The sequence below is a fragment of the Balaenoptera ricei genome, chromosome 6 (assembly GCF_028023285.1).
Source record: "Balaenoptera ricei isolate mBalRic1 chromosome 6, mBalRic1.hap2, whole genome shotgun sequence".
NCBI lineage: Eukaryota > Metazoa > Chordata > Mammalia > Artiodactyla > Balaenopteridae > Balaenoptera > Balaenoptera ricei.
The window spans coordinates 93,380,843-93,394,745 of NC_082644.1; positions in this window are offsets into that span (position 1 = coordinate 93,380,843).

A 13,903-nucleotide genomic window follows, 5' to 3' on the forward strand; every position below is an offset into this window, starting at 1 on the left:
AGAATTCTGCTTTGATTTTCCATATGTGATGTTTATTTTCCCTCTAAACACCATGAACATTTCTCTTTATCTTTGGTTTCAGCAGTTTGAATATGATGTTTAGTTTTTTCAGTTATTATTTATAATAGTTGGGTTCTCTTATAGAGTCTGTGGTTTGATATCTTTCATTGTATTTTTGGAAAATTCTAGGTCCTTATATCTTCAAATATTTCAGCTGCCCTGTTATTTCCAACTTCTTCAGGAATTCTGATTAGATATATGATACTATCCTACAGTCCTTTAACACCCTGTTTTTCCCCCATTCTTTTTTCTATTTTGATTCTGTTTAGGTAGTTTCTATTTCACATCACATGTTCATGCATGCTGCCAATCTTTTCCACTAGAGCTATCAAGATATTAATTATAGTTATTTAAATTCTCTGATAGTTTTAATATATAATTCATCTTGAAGTCTGGTTCTGACAACTGCTTTATCTCTTCAGGTTTTTATTTGCTTCTTTATGTGTCTCATAATTTTGATTGAATGATAGACATCCTGTGTAGAATTGTAGAAACTTAGGTAAATAGTATTTCTGTCTGGATATGTACATACCTCTTCTGCTAGGCTGTTAGTGTGGTGTTTTGAATCAATTTGGTCAGGAATTGATCTGGGTTTAGGTTTTGTTGTTGCTACCGTTACCTTTAGTACACCACCATCTTCACATTTCTCTGGTGTTACCTTTTGCTTATGGCAGTTATTGGCTTACTGAATTGTTTTCCTCATTGTTCCTCTTCTAGCGTCAGCTTTTGCTCTTTCCTGCGTGACTGTATGTCATAGAAGGTCTCTCACCATATCTTTGCCAGTGTTCCAGCAGTAAATTGCATTTTACTTGTAGTTTTAGTCTAGTAGTGGAAAAGAGAAGGATGGTGTTCTTTTTGTGGCCTGGTTCATCTTCAGTCCCAGGCAGGACATTTTTCCTTGGGTCTCGGGGATGGGTTTTTCCCATGATAACTCCTTTTGCCCAGTGATAAGAGAAGTTTAATGATTTGGGCCGGGATGGTTCCTGTCTCTTCTGTGGGGTTAGAAATGGGTATTCCCTATTAAAAGCATTAAAAGCAAGGTACAAAAACTTCTATTTAGTATACTACCTTTTCATTTTCTAAAGCAGGGAAAACAAGAATATAAACATATTTACTTATTTTTCCAAAGAAAACACAAGAAAGTTAAATGCTAAATCAAAATGGTTACCTACAGGAGCTGGCAGTTAATGGGATGGGGATAGGACTTCTATGAATTTCACTTTTTTATAGATTTGAATGTTGAACTATGTATGTATTTATATCTTCAAAATATAAAATTAAAGAGATTGAAAGAAGTCATAGCAATCTTCAAATTAAGAAGGAACAAAAGCTTATACATAAATGCTCATAACAGCCTTATTATAATAGCCAAAATATGAAGACAACCCTAAATTTTATCAATAGGAAAACAGACTCAGGGATTTTCATACAATGGAATACAATTCAGCAATAAAAAGGAACAATTATTATACTTACAATGTTATAAATGACTCTCAAAAATAATATGCTGAGTAAAAGAAGTCTGACACAAAAAAGTATATAGTGTATTATTCTGTTTATATAAAAACCTAGTCCAAGTTGATCCATTGTGACAGAAATCAGATCCACTGATTTCTACTGGAGCTAGGGATCAGTGAGATTAACTTAAAAATAAGCATCATGCATATACTCTCTTTTGTGTGTTGAAATATACTGATCTTGGTGGTGGTAATTCAATGGTTGTCAAAATTCATTAAACTATAAATTTAAAATTGGTGCATTTCATTATATATAATATATTTATAGTTTTTACTGCAATAAATTTATTTTTAAAGCAAAAAATAAAGCACAAGAGACATGAAAGGCAGCATATTAGAGTGAAGTCCCAAGTACATTTTTCTTCAGAGAGGAAGGCTTAGTTTTATAAGATTGCAGCTGTTCTAAGTTTAGAAAATAAAGGATTGCATCATGCTTAAAAAATTGCAGATAACTTATTTTTCACTCCACATTACAAAAAAAAAATAAGAAAAAGAGAGATAATGTTCTATGTTGGACTATTAGCATACACACTTCCAACTGTTTGGGTAATATAATATTTATTATTCATATGTTTGTGAATAATATCACAATCATATTGCACAGTGACCATAGAAGCAATTATTTTGTTCCAACAGAAAAATATAAGATTTCAGTTGTAATCATATATACAGTTTTGTACAAACTCTTTTCTTCTAATATGTTGTTTCTGAGCCCATTTTACTTGGTTTTAAAATATTTTATAGACACTGAAATAAATAATATTACCAAGCATACTAGCAGATTAAGTCAGAGAAATCAAGACAAATATATCCTAGCATAAATTTTTGCTATGTGCTGCAGTAAGCTTTAGTCATAGATAATTTTTAATATCTAAAAGATAAAATAAATCTTAAAACTTTAACGTGTGTGTCCTTCACTGCTTTAAAATCATTACTGAATAATGGATGATATGTCTCCTTTTATTATTTATATCTTTCATCTGCTATCTTTTGCAACTTAAACTTTTAGGAACTAAATTCAGTAACACAATTTTATTGATTTTTACTTAGCTTTTCAAAGTGCTTTGGGAATCTCTCAAAGAATCATAAGACATATTACTCATGATCACACCTTCAGGAGTGATTCTTTATAATGTCACATGACTCTTTTTATTTTGTCTCTAAACTTACTGATGAGATACACATTAATTGTTAGAAAAGAACAATATAGGCACTCAATGAACATGTTTTCAGTTCTTTAAATTTCAATAGTTAAAGAAATGTCAACTAGTTCTTTTTTTCCTCTGAAATTGTCCTTTTATTCTAAAGTGGAGAAATTACTGACAATGGAAATCATGATTACATTGTACTGCATATCAGCAATTTTAACATTTTTTTCCTTCAAAAATGTCTTAAACGATCCATTCATTTTTTCCTACTCCTAGAGTTACAATTGCACTTGAAGTACTTAAAAAGATTATATTGAGGATCTTGTTCTCTCCTTTTCTGATTGAGGCATATCTTTGACCACATCAAGCATCCAGTTCTACCAGAATGCTAAACCATTTAATCTCCCCATATCCAATATAACAAAACACAAAGGCCCATGCTCTTAAAGATCATGCAAAATTACCTCCTCAGGTTTAAGCTGAAACAGTCTTTAGGCAATCTTTACATCAAAATAAAGTAACAAGTAATCCCTTTTAGGTATATAATGAATTTTGGGGTTAGCTGAGTTAGCTGTTGGCTTGTCTAGTTGGTCAAAGTTAATTCTAAGGCAGCAAGAAGTTATATAATTTAAATCTCACTAAATGTGGGTCAAAGTCATCACCATTGCCTGCTAGATGAAACATGACCTTGTGCTGAGTATTTGAGACATAGTTTCATGTGATGAAAATAAAATGGACTTTGAAGTCAGAAAAACCTGTATTCAAATCCAAGCTTTGTCATTTTCTGCAGTGTCCACTAAAATTTAGTAATCTATGAAAATCAAATGGGATAATGTTTATAAATGTCTAAAGAAATGAACTCAGCTGTAGACATTTCTTAATATATTTTAGACTTGTTTCCTGATTCTCCTTTTGGTAGCTATCCTATCCTTCCAAACCAAAAATGTGTATTTGATTATCGATGTTTATAATTTTATATATGTATTTATATGAATTAGAATAAAAATTACTGAAATTAAAAACAAGAAAGATTAGAGAAAATGATGAAACCAAAATCTGATCCTTTAAAAAGATCAATACAATCAATAAGATTCTAGCCAAACTAAGAAAAAAAAAAAAAAGAGAGATAAGACACAAATTACTTATATAGAAATGAAAGAGGGATATCACTACTGATCCTATGGGCATTAAAAGAATAATAAAGAAATATTACGAACAACTCTATGTCTGCAAATTTGATGACCTAGATGAAATGGACCAATCCTTGAAAGACACAACCTGTCAATACTTACACAAGAAGAAATAGACAATTTGAAAAGGCCCATATCTCTGAAAGAAATTAAATCAATAATTAATAATCTTCCATAACAGAAAGCTCCAGGTCCAGTTGGGTTCTCTGGTGAATTCTACCAAACATTTAAGAAATAAATTGTATTAATTCTTTACAAATCTCTTTCAGAGGATGAAGCAGGGGGAATTCTATAAGTAAATGAGAAATGCTGAAACAAATTCAGAATATTAATTCTACCTATCCCCAAAGTGGGCAGCCTCTAGGAGCTGGGAAATATAATGAATACATAGTCTCTCAGAACCTGCAGAAGGAAGACAGACCTCCCAACACCTTGTTTTTAGCCCAGTGAGACTTCTCATTTCCAGAACTATAACATGAAAACTTGAGCTGTTTTAACCTACTAAGTTTGTGATAATGAGTTATAGCAGCAATAGGACACCGATATAGGTTCTAACCTCATTTTCACACTTGCCCCGGAATTTATGGGCTTTAGAATAGTTGGTCGTAAGGTAATGAGGGACTTAAGTCTCAGAAACTTTTATAATAAAGATTATTTAAATAAAATATATGGTTTCTGGAGAAGAGAATATTCTAAGATTATACATGATAAACTAAGAAATCTTGTGATGACAAAGTATAATGCTGAAGTATAATTCAGAAGTGGTTAGTAGAGCAGTTATATGGCATGTGAGAAGTTACATATAATGTCCTCATCCATGACACACATTCATAATTGATTCCAGCACTGAATCAGAGCCACTGTGTAGCTTTAAAATACACTTCAGCATAACACTCAAGGCAGCAACTTCTAATTTTTTTAGTTGGAGTATTTGTCATTCAAAATATATTCTGAATGGAGTAAGGGTCATAAGTACTCAAAGTAGTTAAAATAGGGGTAATTTAATAGAGAGCCAATTACATAGGTGATAAAAAAGCTAAGATAAAAGGGGAAATTGAGGATACTTAGAGATTGGCAATGGCATAAAAACACTACAACCCTAGACAGGAGTTCTAACTATGGCCTGTCACGTGGGAGCTGTAGCCAATGCTGGAAAATTTTATGAGGGAAATGAAGGTTGAAATAAAAATCCATTGTGTATGTGGATATACTGGGTGGGCCAAAAGGTTCATTCTTTTTTTTTCTGTAAGATGGCTCTAGTAGCACTTAGTTGTCTTTAACTTCATTCGAAACAATTTTGTTAGATTGTATGTGATAGCTGTCATATCAGTATGCATTAAAAGAAAGACTCATTGGTTTTCCCTGGTGGCGCAGTGGTTAAGAATCTGCCTGCCAATGCAGGGGACACGGGTTCGAGCCCTGGTCTGGGAAGATCCCACATGCCGCGGAGCAACTAAGCCCGTGAGCCACAACTACTGAGCCTGCGCGTCTGGAGCCTGTGCTCCGCAACGGGAGAGGCTGCGATAGTGAGAGGCCCGTGCACCGCGATGAAGAGTGGCCCCCGCTCTCTGCAACTAGAGAAAGCCCTCGCACAGAAACAAAGACCCAACACAGCCAAAAATAAATAAATTTATTAAAAAAAAAAAATGACTCATTAAAATTGGTGAATTTTTGTGTAGCCATTTTAATATTGAAGATGGAAGAGAAAAAGCATATTATGGTTTATTATTTCAAGAAAGGTAAAAACGAAACTGAAGCACACAAAAAGAGTTGTGCAGTGTATGGAGAAGGTGCTGTGACTGATCGAACATGTCAAAAGTGGTTTGTGAAGTTTCATGCTGGAGATTTCTCGCTGGACAATGCTCCATGGTTGGGTAGACCAGTTGAAATTGATAGCAATCAAATCAAAACAATAATTGAGAACAATCAACGTTATACTATGCGGGAGATAGCTGACATACTCAAAATATCCAAATCAAGTGTTGAAAATCATTTGCACCAGCTTGGTTATGTGAATCATTTTGATGTTTGGGTTCCACATAAGTTGAGCAAAAAAAACCTTGACCATATGTCCACATGCAATTCTCTACTGAAACGTAATGAAAATGTTCTGTTTTTAAAACAAATTGAGACGGTGATGAAAAGTGGATACTGTACAACAATATGGAACAGAAGTGTTAGTGGGCCAAGCGAAATGAACCACCAGCAACCACACCAAGGTCCAGATTTCATCCAAAGAAGGTGATGTTGTGTATATGGTGGGATTGGAAGGGAGTCCTCTATTATGAGCTCCTTCCAGAAAACCAAACGTTTAATTCCAATGAGTTCTGCTCACAATTACACCAACTGAAAGCAGCACTCGACGAAAAGCACCCACAATTAGTCAACAGAAAATGCATAATCTTCCATCAGGATAATGCAAGACCACATGTTTCTTTGATGACCAGGAAAGAAACTGTTACAGCTTGACTGGAAGTTCTGATTCATCAGCTGTATTCACCAGACATTGCATCTTTGGATTTCCATTTATTTTGGTCTTTATAAAATTCTCTTAATGGAAAAAAATCTCAATTCCCTGGAAGACTGTAAAAGGCACCTGGAACAGTACTTCGCTCAAAAAAATAAAAAGTTTTGGGAAGACGGAATAATGAAGTTACCTGAAAAATGGCAGAAGGTAGTGGAACAAAAGGGTGAATATGTTGTTCAATAAAGTTCTTGGTGAAAATGAAAAATGTCTTTTATTTTTACTTAAAAAAAAGAAGGTGAGGGGGACTTTCAAGATGGCGGAGGAGTGAGATATGGAGATCACCTTCCTCCCCACAAATACATCAGAAATACATCTACATGTGGAACAACTCCTACAGAACACCTACTGAACGCTGGCAGAAGACCTCAGACTTCCCCAAAGGCAAGAAAATCCCCACGTACCTGGGTAAGGCAAAAGAAAAAAGAAAAAACGGAGACAAAAGAATAGGGATGGGACCTGCACCTCTGGGAGGGAGCTGTGAAGAAGGAAAAGTTTCCACACACTAGGAAGTTCCGTCACTGGCAGAGGTGGGGGTGACGGGGGAAGCTTCAGAGCCACCGAGGAGAGCACAGCAACAGGGGTGCAGAGGGCAAAGCGGAGAGATTCCTGCACAGAGGATCAGTGCCGACCAGCACTCACCAGCCTGAGAGGCTTATCTGCTCACCCACCAGGGCGGGTGGCGGCTGGGAGCTGAGGCTTGGGCTTCGGAGGTCAGATCCCAAGGAGAGGACTGGGGTTGGCTGCATGAACACAGCCTGAAGGGGGCTAGTGTGCCACAGCTAGCCAGGAGGGTGTCGGGGAAAAGTCTGGACCTGCCTAATAGGCAAGAGACCATTGTTTCGGGGTGTGCGAGGAAAGGGGATTCCTTCCCTGTCTGCCCACAGAAGGCAGAGAACCACCTAAACGAGCTCCAGAGACAGGCACGAGCCATGGCTATCAGCTCGGACACCAGAGATGGACGTGAAATGCTAACGCTGCTGTTAGAGCCACCAAGAACCAGTGTGCAAGTACAGGTCACTATCCACACCCCACTGCCCCAGGAGCCAGTGCAGCCCACCACTGCCAAGGTCCTGTGATCCAGGGACAACTTCCTAGGAGAACACATGGCACGCATCAGGCTGTTGTGTTGTCATGCTGACCTCTGCCGCCACAGGCTCACCCCACATTGCAATTATAACTACCATACCCCTCCCTCCCCACGTAATGAGTGAGCAAGAGCCCCCTAATCAGCCACTGCTTTAACCCCGTCCTGTCTGGGCAGGGAACAGATGCCTGAGGGTGACCTACACACGGAGGTGGGGTCCAAAACCAACGGTAAATCTCAGAGCTGTGCAAACATAGAAGAGAGAAGGAAATTTCTCTGTGTAGCCTCAGGAGCAGTGGATTAAATTCCCACATTCAACCTGATGTACCCTGCATCTGCGGAATACCTAAACAGACAACGAATCATGCCAAAATTGAGGCAGTGGACTTTGGGAGCAAGAGTAGGCTTGGGGTTTACTGTATGTGACTTACTTGTTTCTGACTTTTATGTTTATCTTACCATAGATTTTAGTGCTTCTTGTCACTGGTGGATTTGTTTATTGGTTTGGTTTCTCTCTTTTCTTTTAATACTTTTCAAATTTTAAAAAAATAATTAAAATTTTTTTAAAATTTTAATAATTTAATTTTATATTTTACTTATTTATTATTATATATTCTTTCTTTTTTCTCCCTTTTCTTCTGAGCCACGTTGCTGACAGGGTCTTGGTGCTCTAGCTTGGTGTCAGGCCTAAGCCTCTGAGAAGGGAGACTCAAGTTCAGGTCATTGGACCATCAGAGATCTCCCAGCCCAAAGTGATATCAATTGGCGAGAGCTCTCCCAGAGATCTCCATTTCAACACTAAGACCCAGCTCCATCCAATGGCCAGAAAGCTCCAATGCTGGACGTCCCATGCCAGATAACTAGCAAGACAGGAACACAGGATTTTAGCCAGCCTCTCTGCTAACACAAGTAGCAGAGAGGATGCCTAAAATCATACTAAGTTCACAGACACCCCAAAACACACCACCGGACGTGGTCCTGCCCACCAGAAAGACAAGATATAGCCTCACCCACCAGAACACAGGCACCAGTCCCCTCCACCAGGAAGCCTACACAACCCACTGAACCAATCTTACCCACTGGGGGGAAGAAACCAAAAACAACGGGAACTATGAACATGCAGCCTGCGAAAGAAGATCTCAAACACAGTAAGTTAAGCAAAATGAGAAGACAGAGAAACATGCAGCAGATGAAGGAGCAAAGTAAAAACCCACTAGACCAAACAAATGAAGGGGAAATAGGCAGTCTACCTAAAAAAGAATTCAGAGTAATGATAGTAAACATGATCCAAAACCTTGGAAATAGAATGGAGAAAATACAAGAAACATTTAACAAGGACCTGGAAGAACTAAAGAGCAAACAAACAATGATGAACAACACAATAAATGAAATTTAAAATACTCTAGAAGGAATCAATAGCAGAATAACTGAGGCAGAAGAACAGATAAGTGACCTGGAAGATAAAAGAGTGGAAATGACTACTGCAGAGCCGAATATAGAAAACAGAATGAAAAGAATTGAGGACAGTCTCAGAGACCACTGGACAACATTAAATGCACCAACATTCCAATTATAAGGGTCCCAGAAGAAGAAGAGAAAAAGAAAGGGTCTGAGAAAATATTTGAAGAGGTTTTGGTTGAAAACGTCCCTAACACAGGAAAGGAAATAGTCAACCAAGTCCAGGAAGCACAGAGACTCCCATACAAGATAAATCCAAGGAGAAACACGCCAAGACACATATTCATCAAACTATCAAAAATTAAATACAAAGAAAAAACTATTAAAAGCAGAAAGGGAAAAACAACAAATGACATACAAGGGAATCCTCATAAGGTTAACAGCTGATCTTTCAGTAGAAACTCTGCAAGCCAGAAGGGAGTGGCAGGACATATTTAAGGTGATGAAAGGCAAAAACCTACAACCAAGATTACTCTACCCAGCAAGGATCTCATTCACCTTCGACAGAGAAATGAAAACATTTAGAGACAAGCAAAAGCTAAGAGATTTTAGCACCTCCAAACCAGCCTTACAACAAATGTTAAAGGAATTTCTCTGGGCAGGAAACACAAGAGACGGAAAAGACTTACAAAAACAAACCCAAAACAATTAAGAAAATGGTAATAAGAACATACGTACTGATAATTACCTTAAGTGTAAATGGATTAAAGGCTCCAACCAAAAGACATAGACTGGCTGAATTGATACAAAAACAAGACCCATATATATCCTGTCTACAAGAGACTGAATTCAGTCCTAGGGACACATACAGACTGAAAGTGAGGGGATAGAAAAAGATATTCCATGCAAATGGAAATCAAAAGAAAGCTGGAGTAGCAATTCTCATATCAGACAAAATAGACTTTAAAATAAAGACTATTACAAGAAACAAAGAAGGACACTACATAATGATCAAGAGATCAATCGAACAAGATATAACAATTGTAAGTATTTATGCACCCAACATAGGAGCACCTCAATACATAAGGCAAATGTTAACAACTATAAAAGGGGAAATTGACAGTAACACAATAATAATAGGGGACTTTAACACCCCAATTTCACCAATGGACAGATCATCCAAAATAAAAATAAATAAGGAAACACAAGCTTTAAATGACATATTAAACAAGATGGACTTATTAAACATATTAAACAAGATGGACTTAATTGATATTTCTAGGACATTCCATCCAAACACAGAAGAATACACTTTCTTCTCAACTGCTCATGGAACATTTTCCAGGATAGATCATATCTTGGGTCACAAATCAATCCTTGGTAATTTAAGAAAATTGAAATTGTATCAGGTACATTTTCTGACCACAATGCTATGAGACTAGGTATCAATTACAGGAAAAAAACTGTAAAAGATAGGAACACAAGAAGGCTAATCAATACGCTACTAAAAAACCAAGAGATCACTGAAGAAATCAAAGAGGAAGTCAAAAATACCTAGAAACAACTGACAATGAAAACATAACAGCCCAAAACCTATGGGATGCAGCAAAAGCAGTTCTAAGAGGGAAGTTCATAGAAATACAATCCTACCTCAAGATATAAGAAAACTCAAATAAACAACCTGACCTTACACCTAAAGCAATTAGAGAAAGAAGAACAAAAAAACCCCCCAAAGTTAGCAGAAGGAAAGAAATCAGAAGGATAAGATCAGAAATAAATGAAAAAGAAATGAAGGAAACAATAGCAAAGATCAATAAAACTAGAAGCTGGTTCTTTGAGACGATGAACAAAATTGATAAACCATTAGCCAGACTCATTAAGAAAAACAGGGAGAAGACTCAAATCAACGGAATTAGAAATGAAAAAGAAGTAGGCAGAAATACAAAAGATCATGTGAGATTACTACACACAACTATATGCCAATAAAATGGACAACCTGGAAGAAATGGACAAATTCTTACAAAAGCACAATCTTCTGAGACTGAGCTAGGAAGAAATAGAAAATATAAACACACCAATCACAAGCACTGAAATTGAAACTGTGATTAAAAATCTTCCAACAAACAAAAGCCCAGGACTAGATGGCTTCACAGGCAAATTCTACCAAACATTTAGAGAGGAGCTAACACATATCCTTTTCAAACTCTTCCAAAGTATAACAGAGGGAGGAACACTCCCAAACTTATTCTACAAGGCCACCATCACCCTGATACCAAAACCAGACAAAGATGTCACAAAAAAAGAAAACTACAGGCCAATATCACTGATGAACAAAGATGCAAAAATCCTTAACAAAATACTAGCAAAACAGAATACTGCAGCATATTAAAAGGATCATACACCATGATCAAGCAGGGTTTAACACAGGAATGCAAGGATTCTTCAATATATGCAAATCAATCAATGAGATACACCACATTAACAAATTGAAGGAGAAAAACCATATGATCATCTCAATAGATGCAGAAAAAGCTTTTGACAAAATTCAACACCCACTTATGATAAAACCTCCCCAGAAAGGAGGCATAGAGGGAAATTACCTCAAAAGAATAAAGGCCATATATGACAAACCCACAGCCAACGTTGTTCTCAATGGTGAAAAACTGAAACCATTTCCTCTAAGATCAGGAACCAGACAAGGTTGTCCACTCTCATCACCATTATTCAACATAGTTTTGGAAGTTTTAGCCACAGCAATCAGAAAAGAAAAAGAATAAAAGGTATCCAAATCAGAAAAGAAGTAAAACTGTCACTGTTTGCAGATGACATGATACTATACATAGAGAATCCTAAAGATGTTACCAGAAAACTACTAGAGCTAATCAATGAATTTGGTAAAGTAGCAGGATACAAACTTAATGCATAGAAATCTCTTGCATTCCTATACACTAATGATGAAAAATCTGATAGAGAAATTAAGGAAATGCTCCCATTTTCCATTGCAACAAAAAAGAATAAAATACCTATTAATAGACCTACCTAAGGAGACAAAAGACCTGTATGCAGAAAACTGTAAGACACAGATGAAAGAAATTAAAGATGATACAAACAGCTGGAGAGATATACCATGTTCTTGGATTGGAAGAGTCAATATTGTGAAAATGACTCTACTACCCAAAGCAATCTACAGATTCAGTGGAATCCTTATCAAACTACCAATGGCAATTTTCACAGAACTAGAACAAAAAATTTCACAATTTGTATGGAAACACAAAAGACCCTGAACAGGCAAAGCAATCTTGAGAAAGAAAAACAGAGATGGAGGAATCAGGCTCCCAGACTTCAGACTATACTACAAAGCTACAGTAATCAAGACAGTATGGTACTGGCACAAAAACAGAAATATAGATCAATGGTACAGGATACAAAGCCCAAAGATAAACCCACACACATATGGGCACCTTATCTTTTTTATTTTTTAATTTTGTTTATTTTATTTTTGGCTGTATTGTGTCTTCGCTGCTGACTGAGGGCTTTCTCTAGTTGCTGCCAGTGGGGGTTACTCTTCCTTGCGGTACACGAACTTCTCATTGTGGTGGCTCCTCTTGTTGTGGAGCATGGGCTCTAGGCATGCAGGCTTCAGTAGTTGTGGCTCGTGGGCTCTAGAGTGGAGGCTCAGAAGTTGTGGTGCATGGGCTTAGTTGCTCCGTGGCATGTGGGATCTTCCAGACCAGGGCTCGAACCCGTGTCCCCCATATTGGCAGGCAGATTCTTAACCACTGTACCACCAGGGAAGCCCTGGTCACCTTAGCTTTGATAAAGGAGGCAAGAATATACAGGAAAAAAGACAGCCTCTTCAATAAATGTTGCTGGGAAACCTGGATAGCTACCTGTAAAAGAATGAAATTAGAACACTTCCTAACACCATACAGAAAAATAAACTCAAAATGGATTAAAAACCTAAGTGTAAGACCAGGCACTATAAAACTCCTAGAGGAAAACATGGGCAGAACACTTTTTGAGATAAATCACAGCAAGATCCTTTTCAACCTACCTCCTAGAGAAATGGAAGTAAAAACAAAAATAAACAAATGGGACCTAATGAAACTTAAAAGATTTTGCACAGCAAAGGAAACCGTAAACAAGACGAAAAGACAACCCTCAGAATGGGAGAAAATATCTGCAAACAAAGCAACTGACAAAGAATTAATCTCCAAAATATACAAGCAGCTCATGCAGCTCAATATCAAACAAATGAACAACCCAATTCAAAAATGGCAGAAGACCTAAATAGACATTTCTCCAAAGAACATGTACAGATTGCCAACAAACACATGAAAGGATGCTCAACATCACTAATCATTAGAGAAATGCAAATCAAAACTACAATGAGGTATCATCTCACACCGGTCAGAATGGCCATCATCAAAAAATCTACAAACAATAAATGCTGGAGAGGGTGTGGAGAAAAGGGAACCCTCTTGCACTGTTGGTGGGAATGTAAATTGATACAGCAACTATGGAGAACAGTATGGAGGTTTCTTAAAAAACTAAAAATAGAACTACCAAATGACCCAGCAATCCCACTACTGGGCATATACCCTGAGAAAACCATAATTCAAAAAGAATCATGTAGCACAATGTTCAATGCAGTACTATTTACAATAGCCAGGACATGGAAACAACCTAAGTGTCCATGGATAGATGAATGGATAAAGAAGATGTGACACATACATACAATGGAATATTACTCAACCATAAAAAGAAATGAAATTGAGTTATTTGTAGTGAGGTGGATGGACCCGGAGTCTGTCATACAGAGTGAAATATGTCAGAAGGAGAAAAACAAATACTGTATGCTAACACATGTACATGGAATCTAAAAAAAAAGAAAAAAACAAAACAAAGACAAATTTTGGCCCATCCAATATATACATATCTCACATTTTCTTTGTCCATTCAACCATCAAGGGACACAT